The sequence below is a fragment of the Mobula hypostoma genome, chromosome 2, assembly GCF_963921235.1.
Source record: "Mobula hypostoma chromosome 2, sMobHyp1.1, whole genome shotgun sequence".
Classification (NCBI taxonomy): Eukaryota; Metazoa; Chordata; class Chondrichthyes; order Myliobatiformes; family Myliobatidae; genus Mobula; species Mobula hypostoma.
The window spans coordinates 124,291,397-124,317,160 of NC_086098.1; the positions used below are offsets into that span (position 1 = coordinate 124,291,397).

Sequence of the window (25,764 nt, forward strand, 5' to 3'; positions counted from 1 at the left end):
TGCCCAGGGTCTTTCATTGATTCTATTATGGATTTATTGAGTATGCCCATAAGAAAGCGAATCTCAGGGTTGTATATTGTAAAATGTATGTACTTTGATAATAAATTTACTTTGAACATTGTGAACTGTTGAGGAACTATCAGGTTATGTTTATTGTCATGTGTAGATAGAGCACAGGGCAATGAAAAACGTACTTGCAGCAGCGTAACAGGTACACAGCATCAGATTCACACCATTCAAAGGAAAAGCCATCAGTGAACAACTTCTACAAAAGAAGCACAATTAGAACAAAGTAAGTCTTGCGGATAGCAGTGGAATCACTGATTTATGTGTGTAATTTGTTGTTTAGCAGCAGCAGCAAAAAGAGCAATAACGAGCTAGTGATCATGAGTTTATGGCCCGTTCATAAATCTGATGGCAGAGGGGAAGATGTTTCTGAATTGTTGAATGCGGGTCTTCAAGTTCCCACATCTCCTCCCCACTGGTAGTACTGAGAAGAGAGTGTGTTCCAGATGGATGCTAACCTCTTGAGATACTGTCTATTGAAGATGGTCGGGTGGTGGGAGTTGGGGGGGTGTGGGGGGAGGTGTGTCCATGATGGAGCTGGCTGGGGCAACTGTCCTCAGTAGCCTTTCGTAGCCCTGTTCATTGGAGCCTTTCGTAGCCCTGTTCAATGGAGCCTTTCGTAATCCTGTTCATTGGAGCCTTTCATAACCCTGTTCATTGGAGCCTTTTGTAACCCTGTTCATTGGAGCCTTTCGTAGCCCTGTTCATTGGAGCCTTTCGTAACCCTGCTCGTTGGAGCCTTTCGTAGCCCTGTTCGTTGGAGCCTTTCGTAGCTCTGTTCGTTGGAGCCTTTCGTAGCCCTGTTCGTTGGAGCCTTGTGTAGCCCTGTTCGTTGGAGCCTTTCGTAGCCCTGTTCGTTGGAGCCTTTCGTAGCCCTGTTCGTTGGAGCCTTTCGTAGCCCTGTTCGTTGGAGCCTTTCGTAGCCCTGTTCGTTGGAGCCTTTCGTAGCCCTGTTCGTTGGAGCCTTTCGTAGCCCTGTTCGTTGGAGCCTTTCGTAGCCCTGTTCGTTGGAGCCTTTCGTAGCCCTGTTCGTTGGAGCCTTTCGTAGCCCTGTTCGTTGGAGCCTTTCGTAGCCCTGTTCGTTGGAGCCTTTCGTAGCCCTGTTCGTTGGAGCCTTTCGTAACCCTGTTCGTTGGAGCCTTTCGTAGCCCTGTTCGTTGGAGCCTTTCGTAGCCCTGTTCGTTGGAGCCTTTCGTAACCCTGTTCGTTGGAGCCTTTCGTAGCCCTGTTCATTGGAGCCTTTCGTAACCCTGTTGATTGGAGCCTTTCGTAGCCCTGTTGATTGGAGCCTTTCGTAGCCCTGTTGATTGGAGCCTTTCGTAGCCCTGTTCAATGGAGCCTTTCGTAGCCCTGTTGATTGGAGCCTTTCGTAGCCCTGTTCAATGGAGCCTTTCGTAGCCCTGTTCAATGGAGCCTTTCGTAGCCCTGTTCACTGGAGCCTTTGGTAGCCCTGTTCACTGGAGCCTTGTGTAGCCCTGTTCATTGGAGCCTTTCGTAGCCCTGTTCATTGGAGCCTTTCGTAGCCCTGTTCATTGGAGCCTTTCGTAGCCCTGTTCATTGGAGCCTTTCGTAGCCCTGTTCATTGGAGCCTTTCGTAGCCCTGTTCAGTGGAGCCTTTCGTAGCCCTGTTCATTGCAGCCTTCATACTGGGCTGTGGTGAAACCCGTCAGTATGCTCTCCACCATCCATTTGCAGAAAGAGTCTTTTGTGACATATGAAATCTCCCCAAACCCTTAACAATGCAGAGCTGCTGACATGCCTTCTACGTGATTACATCAATGTTTCGGGCCCAGGATACATCCTTTGAGATGTTGACGCCCAGGAACTTGAATTTAAAGTCAAAGTTGAGTTTATTGTCATAGGATCAGAGTTTAGAATTTAGAATTTATTTATTTAAATCTTACATCTGTCCCACAATGTGAGGGTGTAAAAATCTTTGCATTATGACTGCATCGCAATGTGAATTTAAAAGTCTAATAGCTTGTAGAAAGAAGCTGTCCTGTAGCCATTTGGTCCTGGCTTTAATGCTGCGGTACCGTTTGGTAGTCGGAAGCAGCTGAAACAGTTTATGGTTTGGGTAACCGGTGTCCCCGATGATCTTCCAGGCCTTCTTTCTGCATCTGCCACTATAAATGTCCTCAACGGAGGGAAGTCACATCCACAGATGTGCTGGGTTGTCCGTGCCCCTCTCTGCAGTGCCCAGCGATCAAGACTGGTGCAGTTCCCATACCAGGTGGTGATAGAACCAGTCAGGATGCTTTCAATGATGTCTCTGCAGAAGATCTTGAGGATTTGGGGCCCATGCTGAATATACAAGTACATATAAGGGCTCACGTGCACTGAAAGACGTAGCAGCATCAGATAGACAACTTTTACAAAATAAACATAAATTATATACAATTTCTATAAGAGAAAACACAATTGGAACAAGTAGTCTTTGGTTTGGTGGTACAAAGCCCTGGTTATTCTTCCACCCAGTAACCTTATCCCTACATCAGCATGCCCCGCAGTACCAGACTAACTGCTTTTCTTGTGCATTTATTGAGAGACAGTGCAGAACAGGCCCTTCCGACCCTTCGAGCTGCGCTGCCCAGCAATCCGATTCAATCCTAGGCTAATCACTGGACAACTTACAATGACAATTAGCCTACCAACCGGTACCTGTTTGGACTGTGGGAGGAAACAGGAGCATCCGGAGGAAACCCAAGCAGTCACAGGGAGAACGTACAGACTCCTTACAAAGGCAACAGTTGAACCCAGGTCGCTGGTACTGTGAACCGCTGTGCTAACCACTACACTACCCATGCTGCCTTGCCTGGTAATCCACCAATCAAAAACACAACTGACTACATCAGGTTTTCCAGCTACCCACACTGGGGTAGTGATTGCGTTCTGGGGGCCCTGCAGCTTTTGTCAGTCATCTGAGCAGCCATTGCATTTGCTGATAATCTCCTGAACAGTTTACTTTTTAAGATCAAATGTACTCGTGCCATCTGACTTCCCCAACTCTGTCAACACTTAGATTACCTTTTTGCGCCTCTGTCCCTTTTCAGCACCTCAGGTACGCACTTCAAACCACAGATGAGAAGATTGTGTGTGTGCACGGGTGTGTGGCTGCAAATAATCGTTCTCACCAGCCCATCCTTTGCATTTGTCAACCTCTAAATCGCAGGATACATCAATATTCTGCAAACACCGCACTTCTATCACAGGAGGGCTACCTTTGATTTAAGCTGCTGCTCAGTGCAATTAGGGGGCTTAAGGAAAGCCCCCCTGTAGAGAGTGAGCAGCCAAACAGATAAATATTCTTCTGAACCCCTTGGAATCTTGAATGCCAACATTGTCAGTTTTCAGATCACCAGCAAGACCATTTTAAAGTGATGATGATGGAGATGGGCTCAGAGGAAGAAAGCAAGTGGGTGTATGTGTGTGGGGGGGTGAGTGAGGGTGTGTGTGTGGGGGGGGTGAGTGAGGGTGTGTGTGTGTGTGTGGGGGGGTGAGTGAGGGTGTGTGTGTGTGGGGGGGGGGTATGTTTCATGCAGGGGACTACACCCTGCTGGATGCTGATGCTCCCCTGTGATGAATGGATTACACAGGCTCAGACCGAATGTCGATTTAAGGCTGTTGACCTTTGTTACAGAGTGTTGAGATGGTAAACTATGAGTGTTGCTTATACTAAGATCTTCTCTAAGAGTTACTTGTTAACTCCATTTCGTCTTGAAATCTCCACGTCACAATTAATGTCGTATGCACATGTATGCACAGGTGCAATGAAAAACTTACTTGCAGCAGCACCACGGTCCCACGACACCCGAGAAGCAGCAGTCACAAACAAAACATAAGTTTAACAGAAGTCTTACAAAGAAGTCACAAGAAAAATCACAGTTAGAACAAATACAAAGTTCACTGTAGTACAAGGTGGTCATAGCGTTGCTTTTACTGAGGTAGTGATTTGTTTTGTGCAGGTTGGTGCGAGAGCTGAACGGTTGAAGGGAAGAAGGTGTTCCTGAACCTGGTGATGTGGGACTTCTATACATCTTACTTGACAGGACCCGGAACAAGGTAAGTATTGACGCTGGGTAGTGCCTTCTTGAGGCAGTGTCATATGTGGATACTTCCAGTGATGGGTTGGGAGGCACCCACAACGTACTGTGCTCAGTCCATGTCATTCTGCAGCTTGATTTACTGCAGATTTAAATTGCCGTACCAGACCATGATGCAACAGTCAGGATACTTTTGTAGCCCCCTGGCCACCCTCAGGGTCGCTCGGCTCGCTGTCGTCTAGGGAAACAGCCTCGGCCCCGGCAAACTGGGTAACTTGTTTGTGTGGATGCTGTGTGAGGTACCCCACCCCGCCCAAATAACAGACAATACACCAGATGCAATTAAATGATTTACAGTTTATAGATATTACTGGAACTATATAATTAAAAGAGAATAACATATAAAAGGAAAATAAAAGGCGCCACACTTATCAAAGTTCAATCTGTTCATGCACAAAAAACCCCGTTGGAGCTCAAGGACCTTCTTCTTCACCCTGCGACCCCTTCGGACCACCTCGACCGGCCGCCTGGGACCAACAACGGTGGTCGACCAGACGCTCCACACGAATCCGTCTCCGTCTCCTTGCCGAACGTCCCGCTCGGGGTCCGACCCCGTTAGCGGACTCACAGCACTTCGTCCATCCTCTGTCTCGATCTCTCGCCTTCTGCCCCAAAACCCCGCGCATACAGTATCTTCAAATACACCAAAACCATAACAACTATCCCAATTGGTTAATAATGTATTTCTTATCACCCTCTAAACCACAACAAGCTGCTAGCGCAAACTTTCTCAGCGTCTAAGACAACAAAGCCGCATTCCCCAGATTAACATAACAAAGACGCCATTTTAATCAGCCTCCCCAGTAACATAAAAATCGAAACCCCCTTACACTTTCAACAGTACACCTACACCTGCAGATGTTTGTTAGGGTGTTCTATAGCAATCTGAGCTACCTTCACCTTCTAAACTGGCGTGGTTTCCTTACGACTGCATCTACCTGCTGGGCCCAGGACAGGTCATCCGATAGGTTAACACCCAGCAATGTAACGCTGCTGACTCTCTCTGACACTGATCCACCAACGTGCCTGATGCAGACTCGCCCTCCTTCCCCTTCCTAAAGTCCACTGTCAGCTCCTTAGTTTTCCTGACGTTGAGCAAGGGGTTGTTGAGGCTCCACTCTTAACTCACTCCAATCAAAAGAAAAGCGAGAAAGGCCAGACAAAATAATACAACTGGAACCACTCAGCAGGTATTGTCCCGAAACGTTAACTGATCTTTCCCTCGTCCGATGTTGCTGATCTGCTGAGTGTTCCCAGTACTTTCTGTTTTTCCTTTGGATTTCCAGCATCTGCAGTTTTAGTTTCCTGATGTTCGGAAGGTCAGGCAGTGTCAGTGGTGAGCGGGACAGAGACACCAGTCAGTGACCCTTCTCCTGTGACTGTTTACTCTCTCCAAGTGCAGAGCACTTGCTGATTCTGCTTTGCATTCTCATTTTTGCAGTAAATTTGTTGGATTGGTTTTGACGTATTCAATAGACCAGCCGCTAAAACGCTGCACAGAGACAATGGGCCAAGTGCCTTCCTGTGTTGTAGGTTTTCTGTGATTGCATGCTTTCATTTACTTAGATTGCCATGAGTGGGGGGATATTTTTCCCAGCCATTGGAGAACAATGTCACAAAGCTGTAAAATGCTCCCCTAGATAGTGGACTAGAGATGGGATCTTACTCTGGGAGGGATTTTATTGCTTTTTCATGGATATCATTCATCCAGGCAAGGCGGGAATTATTGGAGTCGTAGCGTCAAAGAGCACAGAAACAGTCCATCACGTCTGTGCCAACCATCAAGTCTCCATCCATACTGGTCTCATGTACCGGCACTTGGTCTGTGGCCTTCTATTCCTTGGTGATTCAAGTGCTCATCCTTCATCCAGATCCTTCTTAAAAGCTGTGAGAGTCTGTCTTGGGCATTGCATTCTAGGTTCCAAGCACTGTCTGGGTGAAAACATCCTTCCTTTAGTTCTCCTCAACTCCTTATATCACCCTCATATCTCCTGCTCTTATACGTCTCTGTCATGGGGGAAAGAGTTTCTTACTCCCTACCACACCTATGGCCCTCATAAGTGTGTATGTCTCTACTGGTGTCTGCTTCAGCCTGCTCCGCCCTATAAAATAAACAATCTCCCCATTCTCTCCTCATAGTTGAAACACTCCATCCCAGGCAACACCCTGCTGAACCTCCCCTACACTGGTATATAGAGGTGTTTGATTTCCTCAACCTTTCAGCCATTGAGTGAGCTGTGCAATGCTGACAGGGTTTATAGAGTCCCTTCTACAAAGGGCCTGTATCTAAGGACAGGTGCTGGCCCTGAAAGGGTCCAGAGGAGCTTCTCAAGAATGGTCCCAGCAGTTAAAGTTTGAGGAGTGTCTGGTGCCCTGGAGCCTGTAGCTCAGTGAATGAAGGGGGATCTCATTGAAGCCTACCACATACTGAAAAATCTGGATAGAGAAAACCTGGGGAGATATTTCCATCAGTAGGAGAGTTTAGGATCCAAGGGCACAGGTTCAACCCTTTGGAACTGAGATGAGGAGAAATTTCTTCAACCAGTGGGTAGTGAATCTGTGGACGTTGTTACCACAGGTAGCGTAGAAGTCAAGATACTGGGTGTATTTAAAGCAGGAATTGATAGGTTCTAAATTGGTAAGGGGTGAAGGGTTCGGGGGAGTAGATGGAAGAATGAGGTTAGAAAAAGAATCAGCCATGATTAAACGGTAGAGTAGTCTCGATAAGCTGAATGGCCAAGTTCTGCTCCTACATCTTATGGTCTAATATTGAGTCTTCAGCCCACCACGTCTGTGCCAAAAATGATGCCAATCTTAAGTTTTCTTCCCCTCACCTACAAGCTTCGCTCTTTAGCCTTTGCCATTTCGCAGAGCTGAAGGGGGGTTGACAAAGGTTATTGGACCGGATTAGAAAGCAGACTCAGGCTAAGGGCAGCAGCTCCTCCTATGCATCGAGTCATACAACATGGAAACAGGCTTCTTCACCCACTGAGTTCATGTGGGCCACTAACCCATTTTATTCTCCTCACACTTTTTCATCAGCTCCCCCAGTTTCTACCAACCACCTACTCTCAAGGGGCAATTAGTAGTGGCCAGTTATTCTCCTGACCCACACACCTTTGGGATGTGGGAAGGAACTGGATCACCCGGGAGAAACCTACATGGTCACAGGGAGAATGTGCACACTCTATACAGACAGCGCCTGAAGTCAGGATCGAACCTGAATCCCTGCTATAACTTACCTACTGCACCACTGCACTACTGCACTATACTCTCTTTGCTAGGCTTGTACCTCTACAAAAGTCCTGCGTGCCTCTAATTCTGACCTCTCAACATTGCAGAATTTGAAGTCTTCACCTCAAAAGGTCAGACTGGAGTGGGTACAAAATAGATTTGCAAGGATGTTATCAGCGCTGGAGGGTTTTTGTTATAAGGAGACATTGGATAAGTTGGGACTGTTTTCCCTGGGGCAACAGAGACTGAGGGGTAACTTACTAAAGGTTTATAAAATTATGGGGCGTAGTTAAGGTGACTAGCCAATGTCTTTTTCCCAAGGCCTAAAACTAGAGGCCATATATTTCAGATGAGAGGGGGACGATTTAAAGGAGACATCAGGGGCATCTTCTACACACAGGGGGTCAGGGCCGGCGCCCCTGGGCTGGAGGCCCTAATGGGCCCCTGCCGACACCGTAAAATGCTGCTGTACCAAGCAAAAAAAGGCGAGAACAAGAGCAAAGGTCGTACTGGTCTAAATATCGAAGCTGTGGACCAAGACATTGGTTTAGTACAATACGTAGGCTATAAACTTTCAGGCCTTAAGAGGGAAGACAGAAAGTAATACGGATTCTTAGTTTGAAGGACAGCATCTAAAGCACTCAAAAATTAACCTAGGCTTAGTTGGCTTAGTAAAGTTGTGAGGGAGACGAAGTATGATGTACCCAATCTTAAATCTTTATTTAGCTATTGCTGCTCATACCATAGGCCTTATTTCTCTAACAATGCCAAAGCATTTTCATCTAGGTATTTTTCTCAACCGTGTGTTTTCAGAAAGTGAAATGGAAACAAGAGACAAAAAGGCCGAGAGAGATGGCACTATGGCAAACTAGGAAACTTGACAATACTCCAACAATCTTTCTGAAAAATTAGATCTAGCATATACTAACCTATTGCTGTACTGTATGGCTTGCAGAGTAAAAACCACTTATTACTTACTAGGTTTGTAAACAGTCAACTGTTAGCCTATTGTCACAAAAACAGGAACAGCACTGACACACAAGCCTAGATATTTACAAAGTTATATGCTTGTTTTTTCAAAATTAAAGCCTAGTTCTTCTGGATTTCTTCACAGCAAAGTCCTTGATCAGATCACTAAAATACAGTTTCTGAACAAGATCACTTTCAAGTGACATCAGAGTAAGGTGATTCAGCCTGTCCTGTCCCATAGTGGATCTGAGCCTATTCTTCACCAGCTTGAGTTTGGAGAAAGTTGGCTCACCACTTGCATTTGTGACAGGGAGAGTCAGGTAAAGCCTCAAAGCAATGCTTACATTTGGGAAGATGACCTGCAAGTTTTTTTCTCTGAGGAAGCATAAAAGCTCTGTTGCGGATGAAATATCTTTGTCACTTACAAATTCCCTGAAATGGACAATCTCCTCCACAAAGTCTAACTCCAGGTCAGCTGAATATCTGCTTTGGAGATCAGATACTCTCTTGCACAGATCTTGTACAGAGAGAGAAGGGATATTGTTTAGGATGCCAAATGTGTTGTTAAATTCATTATATGATGCAAATCTGCAATCAATTTCTGCAAGTAATCTATCCATCACGACCAAAAAAACAGTAGCTGAGAATTTTTCCCTGGCTAACAAGCCAACATCAGGTGTTGTGGATTCACCCAGAAAGGTTTTACGTTTTCTTTGTCATTGGGTGTCTTCTTTGTACACCTGTGAGACTGTTGGAGACATAGCTTTAGCTTTGGTCTCAAAAGTATCAAATTGATCACGCAAGCTTGCTATGTATCCCTGTAGTGATCTCACCAAATCCACTGCATTACACAGGGCATCACTGAAGATGTGGCATGCAAAACAAAACACACAGCCGGTGGAAGGGCAATACAAGAGCCAGTGCCTTGATATGTACTCACCATTTACGAGCTTGCGTTTGAAGTGAAATTTGGAGAAAAAACGTCTCTGCTGTTTGTATACTCGTTCCGAAGCTTTGATATCCACATCCTTATTCTGGCAGGACTCTGGCCCTTTCTTAGCCCAGTATGCTCGGACTGAATCATCTAACGTTTCCTTTCCCCAGTGAGCAGGATCAGTGCTGTAAGGATCCTCAGTAGTGGACCCGACTTGGTTGTTCGGAGGACTCTGTGGTGGGAATCCCAAAGTCATGCTCTCTGCCTCTTCAACGTTAGCTGCTGACTGTGGCAAGGACGGTGGTCCTGTCCTAACGCTGGTGCTAGCGCTAGCTGTTGAACAAGTCTCCATCTGTCCACCGGTCTCAGACTGTGACAAGAGCGATGGTACTGCTGCATCATCGAGAACAGGTTTGAACAGTTCTATCAATTTCAATGTCTTTTTTAATGCTTCTTTCTCAAGGTCTTTTTCTTGTTTCTTTTTTCTTTTCTGTGCTCCACTCTCGCTTTTTTTTTGTTTGCCATGATGATGGCTACCTATTTTGGACCCCTCTGTGGCTCAGGCCCCTGGGCTGCAGCCCAGCCTAGCCCTGCCTAAAGTCTGGCCCTGCAGGGACTGGGAGGTAGATGGAACGAGCTGAGGAAGTGATGGAGGTGGATACAATCGCGACATTTAAAAGATGCTTGGACAGGAATGGTGTAGAGATCAAGGCCAAATGCAGGCAACTGGATCTGGCTCAGTTTGGCAGCTTGTGTTGGGCTGAAGGGTCTGCTTCATGCTTCATAGCTATGATTCAGTGATTCAAAACCCTGAACTTAGGAATTTCCAGACGACCCCACCTTCTCTACCTCTCTCCTCCTGAACACCTTCCGTTGAAGCTAAGATCTGTGACTTTAGACCAACTACCTTCATATCTTCAGTGTGGTTTCTGTGAAGCCCCCTGAGTTGTTAATGATTTCATTTAAATGCAAGTTGACCATTGACATACTTACAGGAGGTACTTCCTCAAAAAGGCGGCATCCATCATCAACTATTGCACCATCCAGGCAGGAGTACACTTCAGACTTTGCACTGCGGAAGCCTGAACTGGGACTTTGGGCTTCTGTACTTCCCGCCCTTTTCTCATTGCTACCATTGGGCAGGAGGCACAGAAGCCTGAAGACCCACACCTCCAGGGCTTTGGACCAACCTGCACAATCCTAATCCTACCTCAGTGCAAACCGCCCGGTACTCTGCCATGGACTTGTGTCGTGTGCCTTTGTATTTGCACTAAGGTCTTGATCTTGCAAAGCCCTTTTTATCGCTGTATGGTAACGCACATCTGTAATTTATTTTTATCGCTGTATGGTAAAGTACATCTGTAATTTATTTTTATCGCTGTATGGTAAAGTACATCTGTACTTTATTTTCTGTGGGTTGTTGTCCCTTTGTTGCTGCTGTGACAAGTCTTTCATCATACCTGTACCTCACTCTACCTGTGCACATGACAATAAACTCAACTTCCTTCTCCATCCACCCTATCCTGGCAAATCCCCTCCACCCCTTCCCCTTCTCCCGGACCCGAGATCAATAACCATCAGGTTCTCAAAGCGGAGCTACTGCTGTCCCTGGGAGAGCAGAAGAGAGTTGAGGTTAGCCTGCCCATGCCTCTAACAGTCTGGCGTCCTGGTGTGTAATGTGGTCTCAATACACATCAGGTCCCACAGATGTCTTAATCCTTGCCCTTCCCTGTTTGCACTATAAAGAGTTTGCTGACAAATCCTTGCAATAAGAATGGATCAGCAGCAGCCTGTGAAGCTGACAATCCACATTCCCTACAGTGGGAAGAATCTCCTGTCTGTTCTTGAAAGTGAGGGCGGCCGGGAAGGTGGTGAAGGAGATTTGGAGAGTAGCAGAGGTCTAGAGATCCATTGCAGGACACATCTATTGGGGAGGGGGTAGTTTTGAGACTAAGCAATGGGGTCTTCTCCCAAATTCCCCTATCTCCCATTTAAAAGGGGCTCAACTGACAGGGAAAGCCAAGTAGACTTAATGGAGTTTAACCCAGCTGAGTGTGATGTGTTGCATTGTGGAAGGTCAATTGTAAGGAAGAAAGTACACAGTTAATAGCAGCACCCTAACAGCGATGATGTACAGAGAGATCTTAGGGTGCTAGTTCATAGCTCTTTGAAAGTGGTCATGCAATTAGATAGGGTGTTAAGGATGGTAGATGGTCAGGGGACTGAGTACAAGAGTCAGGAAGTCATGTTGTATCTACTTAAAACCTTAGTTAGTCCATACTTGGAATATTATGTGCAGTCTTGTGCCATATTACGAGAAGGATATGGAGGCTCTGGAAGGGGTGTAGGAAAGGTTTATCAGGATGCTGTCAGGATTAGAGGGAATGAGCTGTATGGAGAGACTGGACAAACTTGGACTGATTTCTCTGGAGCGTTGGAGGCTGAGGGGAGAGCTGAGAGAAGTTTATAAATTTATGAGGGGCAGAGATGGGGTAACAAGTTAGGGTCTTTTCCCTGGAGTAGAAATGTCAAATAATATGGAGCGTAGCTTTAAAATGGAGGGTAAAGTTTAGAGGTTTAGAGGAGAACTTGTGCAAGGGAAGTTTTTAAACCAAGAGTGTTAGGCTGCCAGGGAAGTGATGGAAGCAGATACAAGAGGATTTAGATAGAACGTGAGGTACAGAAGCCTGAAGTCCCTCACCACCAGGTTCAGGAATGGCTACTTCCCTTCAACCATTCTGTTCTTGAACCAACCTGCACAATCCTAATCACTACCTCAGTGGTAACACTATAACCCCTTTGATCACTTTGCACTACAATGAACTTTGTTTATTTTTGTTATTGTTTCCCTTTTTGTACAATTCTTGTATCATTTATGTTTAAGTTATGTTTTTTTTCTTCTAAATGTGTGTCTCTAATGCTCTGTGCCTGCGATGTCACTTCAAGTAAGTTTTTCATTGCACCTGTGCTCCATGTACAGAGCTTGTGCATCTGACAATAAACTTGAGTGAACCTGGCTGGAACAGGAGTTAGACCAAGTTCAGGCAGTTGGGATGAGTTACATAGCTTGCACAGACAGGCAGGGAATGGTGGGATTTAGATCAAGTGCAGGTAGTTGGGATGACAATGCACAGACATTGTTGACTGAAGGGTCTGTCCCTGTGAGCTACTGTTTTATGTTCTACATTGTTAACACCAGGGCATGATTTCTCCAGATGCTTCCCACTCTCTGTGGAACCATCTTCTGCCTTGCTTCACTGGGATTGAAGTCACCCAGGACCAGACTCTCATTCTCGGAATCTCAACAAAAAGCCATTCCACATTATTTCAAACCTGGATTAGGTACCACGTCAGTCTCCTCAGCTCGAAGGTGGCGTGGTGTAATCTAAGTGAGCTTTAGGGCAATGGAGCAGTTTGGTGAGACAGCAGACAGAGAGAGTCAATGATGGAAGTGTGTGGGAGAGCTTCCACAAGAGCTTTACTGCAGGAGATTCTTCTTCCTAAAAATGCTGCCAGAAGTCTGGGACTCCTTTTCACGAAAGTTGTGGTCATTCACCACTGACATTTAATGGGTTCTTCATGGTGAGAGCACCTTTGGGTGTTGGGCAAATGGTGCCAAGGGGGGCTTTTGAATCGGTAATTGGGAGGACACATCTCCGAAGGGCCATTCCCCTCTGTGCCCAACAGCCTTTGGGAGATGCTTAATGAAGACCCTGAGGCCTGGGGTCACTGGCAGGAGCATGTGGTCCCCCACAGTCATACTAAAACATTCTGAGCACCGTTCTCCACACGAGAGTGCAGTGCCATCCATAATCTGGCACTCGTACTGAAAGTAGAAATCCTTGTGTTTCTGGAGTTCTACAGCACAGAAACATAGCCTTCAGCCACTGTTGTGGTGAGGTCACAGAAACAGGCCCTTCGGCCCACCATGTTCATGCTGACCTCTTTGCCCATCTACAGTAATCCCATCTGTCAGTTTTACAGTGCAAGTATGCAAGTACACATGAAAATAAACTCTACTTTGGACCTTAGCCTCGTCAATTTATGTTTCTAAGTATCTTCAAACATAATGATTGTATCCGATTCCATTACTTCCTCTGGAAACACATTCTAGATATCATCCACTCACTGTGTAAAACTCTTACCCCTCAGATCCTCTTTAAACCCCCTTCTCACTTTAAGCCTATGCCTCTTTTTTTTTGATCTTCCTACCATGGGGGAAAATCAATCAGATTTTGACTATCTACTTTATCCGTGCATTTTATAATCTTACAGACGTCTATCAGGTCACCCTCACCCTCCTTCATCCCAAGGGTATTCTCACCACATTCCCCTCAGTTCCTCCCAGATTCTTTCACTCATCGGGGCACGAGGGGCAACTCAGTCAGCCCGTCTTTGTGGGATGTGGGAAGAAACCAGGGCTTCGGGGGCAAACCCATGTGATCACAGGGAGAGTGTCCCAACTCCCCAGTGATGGCGCTGAGCCTGATCGATCTCCGAGATAGGTAGTAGATTGAAACAGAGGGCAGAATAAAGTGTTACAGTTACAGAGAAGGTGCAGTGCATGTAGCCGGTCAGGGGCGTGGGTTGTGACAAGGTAGATTGGGAGATCAGCAGTTCACCTTCAGCATGAGAGGTCTGTTCGGTAGTCCGATCACAGTGGGATAGAAGCAGTTTTTGTTGCTGGTGGTATAATGTCTCAGGCTTCTGTATCTTCTGTCTGATGGGAGGGTGGAGAAGAGAGAATGACCGGCGTGGTGGGGTCCTTGATTATTTTGGCCTCCTCCCGGAGGCAGCAGGAAGTTATACACAGTCAATGGAAGGGAGGCTGGTTTGCGTGACAGACTAGTCTGTGTCCACAACTCTGTAACCTCTTGTTGCTCTTGGGCAGAGTATTCAGCACCCCAGGCTGTGACAGGACACTTTCAGTGGTGTATCTGTAGTAATTGGTGAGGGTCACTGGGGACAGGCTTCATAGTCTGGCACAGTAATTCAAATGCACCGGAATATAAGACGGTGTAGAAAGTGGTGAACCCAGCCCACTACATCACATGGACATTCCCCGCTACCGCCCCCAATATCAGAACTATCCACATGAGCTTAAGAAGGCAGCATTAATCATTAAAAATCCTCCACCATGCCAACTTCTCGTAACTACCATCAGGCAGCAGGGACAGAAGCCTGAAGTCCCACACCACCAGGTTCAAGAACGGTTACTTCCCTTCAACCATCCGGTTCTCGAACCAAGCTGCACATCCGTAACCAGTGCTCAGTATGGTAACACTAGGGCCACTTTGCACTACGATGGGTTTTGTGTTTCTTTTTATACTCTAATTGTGTCCTCTTGAGTATAATTTTGCTTAATTTAGTTTTTCTTGTGAATGTAGCTTATATGATGCTCTGTGCCTGAAATGCTGCTGCAAGTAAGTTTTTATTGCACCTAGGCATACTCGTGCCTGTGACACTACAGTTGACCTTTTGACTTTGACATATCAACTTCCTTAGCCTTCTGACTAAGTACAGTCACTCTGGTGCTCAGACCACAGACCTGGTACCGTTACTCTCCCCTCAGATACTACCCGCTCTGTTGAGTATATCCACAAGGTTCTGATTGGAGTTTGGTGGAGTGAATCTCTCACTGAGAGAGATCCAAGCTTCACACTCCACACTGAGCATTGCCATTATGCATTTCAAACTTCCTTATTTCAAAAAGAAACTATATTCATAATAAAAAATATATACAAATGAATAAACGCAGCGCAAAGATTTCCACATCATGGTATTAACATTTTCACAGTGTTTAGCTACAAGCAATAACGTTACATTTTTTTCATTCGGAATCAACTTGATTCTAACTGCATTATATAATGTAAAATTTGTTGTTTTGTGGCAACAGTACAGTGCAAAGATATAAAATTACTAAAAACGGCAAAATAAATGGTGCAAAAAAATGGAATAATGAGGTGGTGTCCAAGGGTACAGTGTCCATTCAGAAATCTGACGGCAGAGGGGAAGAAGCTGTTCCTGGGTCGTTGAGTGTGTATACAGTACCTCCTCCCTGACAGTAACAACAAGAGGGGGACATTTCCCGGGTGGTGGCGTCATTAATGATAGATGCTGCCTCTTGAAGATGTTCTTGGTGGAGCTGGCTGAGACTACAGTCCACGGCAGTCTCTTGTGAGCCTCCATATCACACTGTGATAAACCAAAATCGTCTCTTCCATACATGTAAAGAAATGTGCTAGCCTTTGGTGAAACAGCAGATCTCAAATTCCTAATGAGGTAGAGCTGCTGGTGTGCCTTCTTCATGACTACATCGAAGTGCTGGGCCCAGGACACATCCTCGGAGATGTTGACACCTTGTACTTAAGACTGCTCTCCTTTTCCACAGCTGACCCACTCAGTGAGGACCGGGTGCACGTTCTCCTGATTTCCTCTTCCTGAAGTCCACAATCGGTTCCTTGGGTTGGTCTTTATTGGTGCTGAGTGCAAGGCTATTGTGGCAGCACCATTCAGCCAGTCAGCCCGCTCACTCCTGTACACCTCATCACCGCCTGAGACGTTACCATCTGCCAACTTATGATTGGCATTTGAGCCGTGCTCAGCCACATAGTCTTGGGTGTAGAGAGAGCAGAGCAGTAAGCTAAGCACACATCCTTGGGGTCAGTAAATCCTTGGATTTTATCAGCAATCTGTGCTGACTATGAGGAGATTGAGGATCCAGATGTAGGCGAAGGTATGGAGCCCAGGTTTGGAAGTTTGGTGATCAGTTTTGAGGGGTGATCGCATTGAACGCTAAGCTGTAAGCAATAAATAGCAGCTGATGTATGTTTTGCTATTGCACGTGCTCAAGGCTGAATGGAGAGCCAGTGAGATTGCATCTGCTGTAGGCCTATTGTGGCAGTTGGCAAATTTAGTTCTTGCTCAGGCAGGAGCTAATCCTAGCCATGACAAACCTCTCAAAGCACTTTTTCACAATAGATGCGAGTGCTACTGGGAGATGGTCACTGGGGCAGCTTACTTTGCTCTTCTTGGGCATTCGAATGATTGTTGCCCTTTGCCCTTTTGAGGCAGGTGGCAACTCCGACTGCAGCAGAGAGAAGGTTGAGATGCCCTTCAATACTCCAGCCCGTTGGTTGGCACAGGTTTTCATCAGCCTGCCAGGGGCACCACCAGTGTCTGATACCCTGCAAGGGGCACCGGCTTTAAGAATGTTCTATTATGATTTTCCTTAAACCATAGCACCATTGCAACCCATGTGGCCTTCTGGGGTGATATCCCATGCTATGTTTGAGGGGCTTGCTCACCAGACCAAGTCCCTCCATGGGTGGTAACGAAAGGAGGCTAGATGTCAAAGGTTTTCTTGGAAGTACAAAGGACAGGTAATGCAGCAATGTTTAGCTGACTAGAACATTGTTTGGCAATAGGGCCAAGCCTATATTCTGAAATACCAGACACCGGGGGTGTATCTGAAACTCCAGGCACCGGGGGTGTATCTGAAACACCAGACACCGGGGGTGTCTCTGAAACACCAGACACCGCGGGTGTATGTGAAACACCAGACACCGCGGGTGTATGTGAAACACCAGACACCGGAGGTGTATGTGAAACACCAGACACCGGGGGTGTATGTGAAACACCAGACACCGGAGGTGTATGTGAAACACCAGACACCGGGGGTGTCTCGGAAACTCCAGACACCGGGGGTGTCTTGGAAACACCAGACACTGGGGGTGTATCGAAAACTCCAGACACCGGGGGTGTCTCTGAAACTCCAGACACCAGGGCTGTCTCTGAAACTCCAGACACCGGGAGTGTATCGGAAACACCAGACACTGGGGGTGTATCTGAAACACCAAACACCGGGGGTGTATCTGAAACACCAAACACGGGGGGTGTCTCGGAAACACCAAACACCAGAAATGTATGTGAAACACCAGACACCTGGGGTGTATCTGAGACACCTGGGGTGTATCTGAAACACCAGACACCGGGGGTGTCTCGGAAACTCCAGACACTGGGGGTGTTTCAGAAACTCCAGACACCGGGGGTGTCTCGGAAACTCCAGACACCGGGGATGTCTCGGAAACTCCAGACACTGGGGGTGTATCGGAAACACCAGACACGGGGGTGTATCTGAAACACCAGACACCGGGGGTGTCTTGGAAACTCCAGACACTGGGGATGTCTCTGAAACTCCAGACACCGGGGATGTCTCTGAAACTCCAGACACCGGGGGTGTATGTAAAACACCAGACACCCGGGGTGTCTCGGAAACACCAAACACTGGGGGTGTGTCCGAAACTCCGTGTACCAGTGGTGTATCTGAAATGGGTGTAAACGGGAAGCGGAGAGTTTTGCTGTTCCTGTTGGAAGTCCTAGGGTCAACAGATTTAACTCCTTCCCCACCGAGTAGCAGCCCGCCTCTGCTCAGCACTCCAACACCACAACCCTGGGAAGCCTCAGAAATTGAAATAGACTTTGACGAGTGCCTCATGAATAAACAAAACGTGGAGAGGAGCTGTGCCCTCGCTTCAGGTTTAGGAAATCAAAGGGAGCCTCTTACATAATTTAACTTTGCTTCCCCTGTCCCAGCTCTCCACCATCATATCTCTGACAGCTCCATGATCTCAGGAACTGTACCTCGTTATTCGTATTTTGCACTGTACTGTTGCTGCAAAACAACAAATTTCGTGACCTACACCAGTGATAATAAACTTGATACCTATGGCAAAGCCACTGGAGCTGTAAGCCCTGCTATACGAATCGGAAATGTACCAACGTCTTATACGGCTGTAACGTGGCACCCCAACTCAATATTCTGACTGACGGAGGCAAACCTGCAAGCATTGAATGTAATCTCCAAAGAAGGGCTGGACAGAGTAGATGTTGAGATGTTTCTACTAGTGGGAGAATAATGAATGAGGGAACATCAACACAAAATCAGGGTGGTCATTTAAAATTTCTCCACGGAACTGGTGGTAAATCCCTGGAACTCACCACTGTGGAGTTTGTGGAGCACTGGAGGTATTTAAAAAGTCAGATATCATAGAAACAGGCTCTTTGACCCTCCAAGTATATGCCAACCATCAAGTAGCCATTTACATAATCCCATTTACCAGTGTGTAACCATCAATACCTAAGCAATTCAAGTGCTGGTTCAGATGGTTGTTAAATCTTGACGGTACCTCCCTCCATCACCTTCTCAGGCTGTGATTTCCAGATTCTAATCATACTCGTGGTGAAAGAAAATCCTTTTACAGGTGTTCTCTCAACCTCCTAGCACTCATTCTAAATCTAAGCCCTCTCATTTTAGACACCTCTGCTGTCAGGAAAAGTTTCTTTCTAGCTAACTGCATAAACCTCATCATCTTGTACCAGGTACCATATTGTCTCCTTGCCTTGCACTTTCACAGTAACCTAGACACTATATTCTGTTATTGCTCTCCCACCAACTTCAATTCTAAATCCCACCCAGTAGGCACAAATGTAGGCTACTGCTCTCGAGCAGTGGTGAGGGTAGCTGCACTCTGAGAGATGCTGTCTTTCTGAAGTCAAATTGAACAGAAGCCCTCTCTCTGGTTTTGTTAAAGATCCAGAGATGTCCATGTGAGATATCCAGGTAAGAGCTCTTTACCGTACAGGATAATGTCACTGGGTTAGTAGTGGATGCAGAAACGATAGAGGCGTTTAAGAGGTTTTCAAAATAGATGTGACTGTGCAGGGAATGAAGGGGTACGGGTCATGTGAAGGCAGAAGAGATTTAGTTTAAGTTGGAACAATGAACAATGGGCTGGAGGAACCTAGAGGGTCTGGGAGGAAAGAAACTTTCAACATTTCAGGTCATCATAGTGCACCAGTCCTGAAGCATTGAAAATACCTAGCATCCCACAGATGCTGCTCAAACCACTGGGTTCCTCCAGTGCATTGTTCACTGCCCTTGATTCCAGCATCTTGTGCCTCTTTAATTTAAGTTGGCATCGTGCTCAGTGCAGATGTTCTCTCCACCCACTGTAGACAAACCATTCCTATAGGAAGGATTTGGCTCCCTAACTCTCCCCAAACCTGTGGTCAGCACAGGCATGGTGGGCTGAAGGGCCTGTTCTACATGATGTCTCTGCTTGCTGGATGAGTTCAACTCCAACAACTAACAAGAAGGTCAACATCATCCAGGACAAAACAGCCCCTTGACTGACACCCAATCCACCGCCTGACACATTCACTCCCTTCACCTCCTGTCCACAGTGACTGCAGTGTGAACCATCTACAAAATGCAGAGCAGTCACTCATCCAGGCTACCCTGACAGCAGATCCCAAACCCAACCCCTCTACCACCATGGACAGGGCAGTGGGTGCAGGGGAACACCACCACGCACAGGTTCCCCTCCAGTCCTGCCCCATCCTGACTTGGAAATCTGTCAACATTCCTTCACCCCTACAGCACCAGAAGGACTGCAGTGTTCAAAACAGAGTAGTTTACCACCCCCCCCCATTCTCAAAGGCTGTGAGAGTTTAAGTCCTGTGCTGAATACACAGCCATTCAGCCCCAGCTTGCAGCTGAGGTGTTTAGTACTTCAGCTCCAAGTGTGCGGACTTCAGGAGCCCAGACAACCACCAGCTTTGTGACTGAATTTGGACAGGCCTTCCCCGTCAGTCCTCTGCTTGCTGACCCCCCACTAGCCTTACTGTCTTTCCACAATGGTCTCCTATCCCACAACTCGATGAACCCCTGCTCCCTTCACTCCCACCTGCCCTCAGCTGAGGCTCTCCAAACCTCTCCAGCTCTGTCAACAAATAGAAGCAAGAAGAACTTCCATTGGAAAAGCACCTGGAATCTAATTCACATGTCAGAAACGCAGACCCGACCCCAGGCCACGTGTGAGTCACCAGCTCACAGTCCCTGAGACACGATGTCAATCCTGATCTCTGATGCACTCTGTGTGTGCAGTTTGCAGCTGCAGGTTCTCCCTGTGACCATGCTCCAGACTCCTCAAGGTGGGTGAATTGGTCACAGGAAATTACCCCCCAGAGGATGGGTAAAGGGTAGAATCTGGGGAAGTTGATAAGAAGGTGGGGAGAATAAAATGGGATTGGTGTAAATGGGTAGAGTTGATTGTCAATAAGGTCTTGGTCACAAGACTGTTTCTGTGCAGTACTTTGAGATGAACATCCATGCAAAAAGTCCTGACCCGAAACAATTGTCCATTTCCTCTACAGATGCTGCCTGACCTGCTGAGTTCCTCAGGCAGCTTGTTTGATCTCCAGGTTTCAGCATCTGCAGTCGCCTGTGTCTCCAGGAGTATGCAGTCCAGGTCTGTGCATAGTCCAGAGGTGTGTCTATTCCAGAGTGTGTACTCCAATAGTGTGTCTATTCCAGACTGTGTGTGGTCAATAGTGTGTCTATTCCAGAGTGTGTAGTCCAGTAGTGTGTCTATTCCACAGTGTGTAGTCCAGTAGTGTATCTATTCCAGAGTGTGTAGTCCAGTCGTGTATCTATTCCAGAGTGTGTAGTCCAGTCGTGTGTCTATTCCAGAGTGTGTAGTCAATAGTGTGTCTATTCCAGAGTGTGTAGTCCAGTCGTGTGTCTATTCCAGAGTGTGTAGTCAATAGTGTGTCTATACCAGAGTGTGTAGTCGAGTAGTGTGTCTATTCCAGAGTGTGTAGTCAATAGTGTGTCTATTCCAGAGTGTGTTGTCAATAGTGTGTCTATACCAGAGTGTGTAGTCCAGTAGTGTGTCTATTCCAGAGTGTGTAATCAATAGTGTGTCTATTCCAGAGTGTGTTGTCAATAGTGTGTCTATTCCAGAGTGTGTAGTCAATAGTGTGTCTATTCCAGAGTGTGTAGTCCAGTAGTGTGTCTATTCCAGCGTGCGTTGTCGATAGTGTCTATTCCAGAGTGTGTTGTTCATTAGTGTGTCTATTCCAGTGTGTAACCCAGAAGTGTGTCTATTCCAGAGTGTGTAGCCAATAGTGTATCTATTCCAGAGTGTGTAGCCAATAGTGTATCTATTCCAGAGTGTGTAGTCAATAGTGTATCTATTCCAGAGTGTGTAGTCAATAGTGTGTCTATTCCAGAGTGTGTAGTCCAGTAGTGTGTCTATTCCAGAGTGTGTAGTCCAGTAGTGTGTCTATTCCACAGTGTGTAGTCCAGTAGTGTATCTATTCCACAGTGTGTAGTCCAGTAGTGTATCTATTCCAGAGTGTGTAGTCCAGTCGTGTATCTATTCCAGAGTGTGTAGTCCAGTCGTGTGTCTATTCCAGAGTGTGTAGTCAATAGTGTGTCTATTCCAGAGTGTGTAGTCCAGTCGTGTGTCTATTCCAGAGTGTGTAGTCAATAGTGTGTCTATACCAGAGTGTGTAGTCGAGTAGTGTGTCTATTCCAGAGTGTGTAGTCAATAGTGTGTCTATTCCAGAGTGTGTTGTCAATAGTGTGTCTATACCAGAGTGTGTAGTCCAGTAGTGTGTCTATTCCAGAGTGTGTAATCAATAGTGTGTCTATTCCAGAGTGTGTTGTCAATAGTGTGTCTATTCCAGAGTGTGTAGTCCAGTAGTGTGTCTATTCCAGCGTGCGTTGTCGATAGTGTCTATTCCAGAGTGTGTTGTTCATTAGTGTGTCTATTCCAGTGTGTAACCCAGAAGTGTGTCTATTCCAGAGTGTGTAGCCAATAGTGTATCTATTCCAGAGTGTGTAGTCAATAGTGTATCTATTCCAGAGTGTGTAGTCAATAGTGTGTCTATTCCAGAGTGTGTAGTCCAGTAGTGTGTGTAGTCCATTAGTAGTAAGGTGAAAAGTAAAAGTGGCAGGCTGGCAAATCCACGGCAAAAATCAAAAAGGGCCACTTTTCAACATAATTGTATAAGGGATAGGAGTGTTGTAAAAGTAAGTCTGAAGGCTTTGTGTGTCAATGCAAGGAGCATTCGTAACAAGGTGGATGAATTGAATGTGCAGATAGTTATTAATGAATATGATATAGTTGGGATCACAGAGACATGGCTCCAGGGTGACCAAGGATAGGAGCTCAACATTCAGGGATATTCAATATTCAGGAGGGATAGACATGAAAGAAAAGGAGGTGGGGTAACATCGCTGGTTAGAGAGGAGATTAACGCAATAGAAAGGAAGGACATTAGCCGGGAGGATGTGGAATCGATATGGGTAGAGCTGCATAACACTAAGGGGCAGAAAATGCTGGTGGGAGTTGTGTACAGGCCACCTAACAGTAACAGTGAGGTTGGGATGGCATTAAACAGGAAATTAAAAATGCGTGCAATAAAGGAACAGCAATTATAATGGGTGACTTCAATCTACATATAGATTGGGTGAACCAAATTGATAAGGGTGCTGAGGAAGAGGATTTCTTGGAATGTATGCGGGATAGTTTTCTGAACTAACATGTCAAGGAACCAACTAAAGAGTAGACCATTCTGGACAGGGTATTGAGCAATGAGGAAGGGTTAGTTAACAATCTTGTCGTGCGAGGCCCCTTGGGTAAGAGTGACCATAATATGGTGGAATTCTTCACTAAGATGGAGAGTGATATAGTTAATTCAGCAACAAAGGTTCTGAACTTAAAGAAGGGTAACTTTGAAGGAATGAGACATGAATTAGCTAAGATAGACTGGCAAATGACACTTAAAGGATTGACGGTGGATATGCAATGGCAAGCATTTAAAGATCGCATGGATGAACTACAACAATTGTTCATCCCAGTTTGGCAAAAGAATAAACCAGGGAAGGTAGTGCACCCATGGCTGACAAGGGAAATTAGGGATAGTATCAATTCCAAAGAAGAAACACACAAATTAGCCAGAAAATGCGGCACACCTGAGGACTGGGAGAAATTCAGAGTCCAGCAGAGGAGGACGAAGGGCTTAATTAGGAAAGGGAAAAAAAGATTATGAGAGAAAGCTGGCAGGGAACATAAAAACTGACTGTAAAAGCTTTTATAGATATGTGAAAAGAAAAAGATTGGTTAAGACAAATGTGGGTCCCCTACAGACAGAAACAGGTGAATTGATCATGGGGAACAAGGACATGGCTGACCAATTGAATAACTACTTAGGTTCTGTCTTCACTAAGGAGGACCTAAATAATCTTCCGGAAATAGTAGGGGACAGAGGGTCTAGTGAGATGGAGGAAATGAGGGAAATACATGTTAGTAGGGAAGTGGTGTTAGGTAAATTGAAGGGATTGAAGGCAGATAAATCCCCAGGGCCAGATGGTCTGCATCCCAGAGTGCTTAAGGAAGTAGCCCAAGAAATAGTGGATGCATTAGTGATAATTTTTCAAAACTCTTTAGATTCTGGATTAGTTCCTGAGGATTGGAGGGTGGCTAATGTAACCCCGCTTTTTAAAAAAGGAGGGAGAGAGAAACCGGGGAATTATAGACCGGTTAGCCTAACATCGGTGGTGGGGAAACTGATGGAGTCAGTTATCAAAGATGTGATAACAGCACATTTGGAAAGCGGTGAAATCATCAGACAAAGGCAGCATGGACTTGTGAAAGGAAAATCATGTCTGACAAATCTCATAGAATTTTTTGAGGATGTAACTAGTAGAGTGGATAGAGGAGAACCAGTGGATGTGGTATATTTAGATTTTCAAAAGGCTTTTGACAAGGTCCCACACAGGAGATTAGTGTGCAAACTTAAAGCACACGGTATTGGGGGTATGGTATTGATGTGGATAGAGAATTGGTTGGCAGACAGGAAGCAAAGAGTGGGAATAAACGAGACCTTTTCAGAATGGCAGGCAGTGACTAGTGGGGTATTGCAAGGCTCAGTGCTGGGACCCCAGTTGTTTACAATATATATTAATGACTTAGACGAGGGAATTAAATGCAGCATCTCCAAGTTTACGGATGACATGAAGCTGGGCGGCAGTGTTAGCTGTGAGGAGGATGCTAAGAGGATGCAGGGTGACTTGGATAGGTTAGGTGAGTGGGCAAATTCATGGCAGATGCAATTTAATGTGGATAAATGTGAGGTTCTCCACTTTGGTGGCAAAAACAGGAAAACAGATTATTATCTGAATGGTGGCCAATTAGGAAAAGGGGAGGTGCAATGAGACCTGGGTGCCATTGTACACCAGTCATTGAAAGTGGGCATGCAGGTACAGCAGGCGGTGAAAAAGGCGAATGGTATGCTGGCATTTATAGCGAGAGGATTCGAGTACAGGAGCAGGGAGATTCTACTGCAGTTGTACAAGGCCTTGGTGAGACCACACCTAGAGTACTGTGTGCAGTTTTGGTCCCCTAATCTGAGGAAAGACATTCTTGCCATAGAGGGGGTACAAAGAAGGTTCACCAGATTGATTCCTGGGATGGCAGGACTTTCATATGAAGAAAGACTGGATTGACTAGGCTTATACTCTCTGGAATTTAGAAGATTGAGGGGGAATCTTATTGAAACGTATAAAATTCTAAAGGGATTGGACAGGCTAGATGTAGGAAGATTATTCCCGATTTTGGGGAAGTCCAGAATGAGGGGTCACAGTTTGAGGATAAAGGGGAAGCCTTTTAGGACCGAGATGAGGAAAAACTTCTTTACACAGAGAGTGGTGAATCTGTGGAATTCTCTGCCACAGGAAACAGTTGAGGCCAGTTCATTGGCTATATTTAAGAGGGAGTTAGATAAGGCCCTTGTGGCTAAAGGGATTGGGGGTATGGAGAGAAGGCAGGTACAGGGTTCTGAGTTGGATGATCAGCCATGATCATACTGAACGGCGGTGCAGGCTCGAAGGACTGAACGGCCTACTCCTGCACCTATTTTCTATGTTTCTATGTTTCTATTAGTGTGTCTATTCCAGTGAGTGTAGTCAATAGTGTGTCTATTCCAGAGTGTGTAGTCCAGTAGTGTGTCTATTCCAGAGTGTGTAGTCCAGTAGTGTGTCTATTCCAGTGTGTAGTCCAGTAGTGTATCTATTCCACAGTGTGTAGTCCAGTAGTGTATCTATTCCAGAGTGTGTAGTCCAGTCGTGTATCTATTCCAGAGTGTGTAGTCCAGTCGTGTGTCTATTCCAGAGTGTGTAGTCAATAGTGTGTCTATTCCAGAGTGTGTAGTCCAGTCGTGTGTCTATTCCAGAGTGTGTAGTCAATAGTGTGTCTATACCAGAGTGTGTAGTCGAGTAGTGTGTCTATTCCAGAGTGTGTAGTCAATAGTGTGTCTATTCCAGAGTGTGTTGTCAATAGTGTGTCTATACCAGAGTGTGTAGTCCAGTAGTGTGTCTATTCCAGAGTGTGTAATCAATAGTGTGTCTATTCCAGAGTGTGTTGTCAATAGTGTGTCTATTCCAGAGTGTGTAGTCAATAGTGTGTCTATTCCAGAGTGTGTAGTCAATAGTGTGTCTATTCCAGAGTGTGTAGTCCAGTAGTGTGTCTATTCCAGCGTGCGTTGTCGATAGTGTCTATTCCAGAGTGTGTTGTTCATTAGTGTGTCTATTCCAGTGTGTAACCCAGA

General features: G+C 46.0%; 1 protein-coding gene across 4 annotated transcripts in view; it reads left to right on the forward strand.

The window, feature by feature from the left end:
* The window catches only part of LOC134359383 (left-right determination factor 2-like), a 58,659-nt gene that overhangs the window by 11,689 nt on the left and 21,206 nt on the right, over positions 1-25,764 (forward strand). For 3 of the 4 annotated variants that reach the window (XM_063072558.1, XM_063072549.1, XM_063072572.1), the window contains 2 exons: positions 4,032-4,128; positions 20,524-20,618. The gene's annotated coding sequence lies outside the window, so the exon portion shown is untranslated. Of the gene's footprint in view, positions 1-4,031; positions 4,129-9,695; positions 9,718-20,523; positions 20,619-25,764 lie in introns of those variants that run through there. The other variant, XM_063072567.1, reaches the window with a different exon arrangement.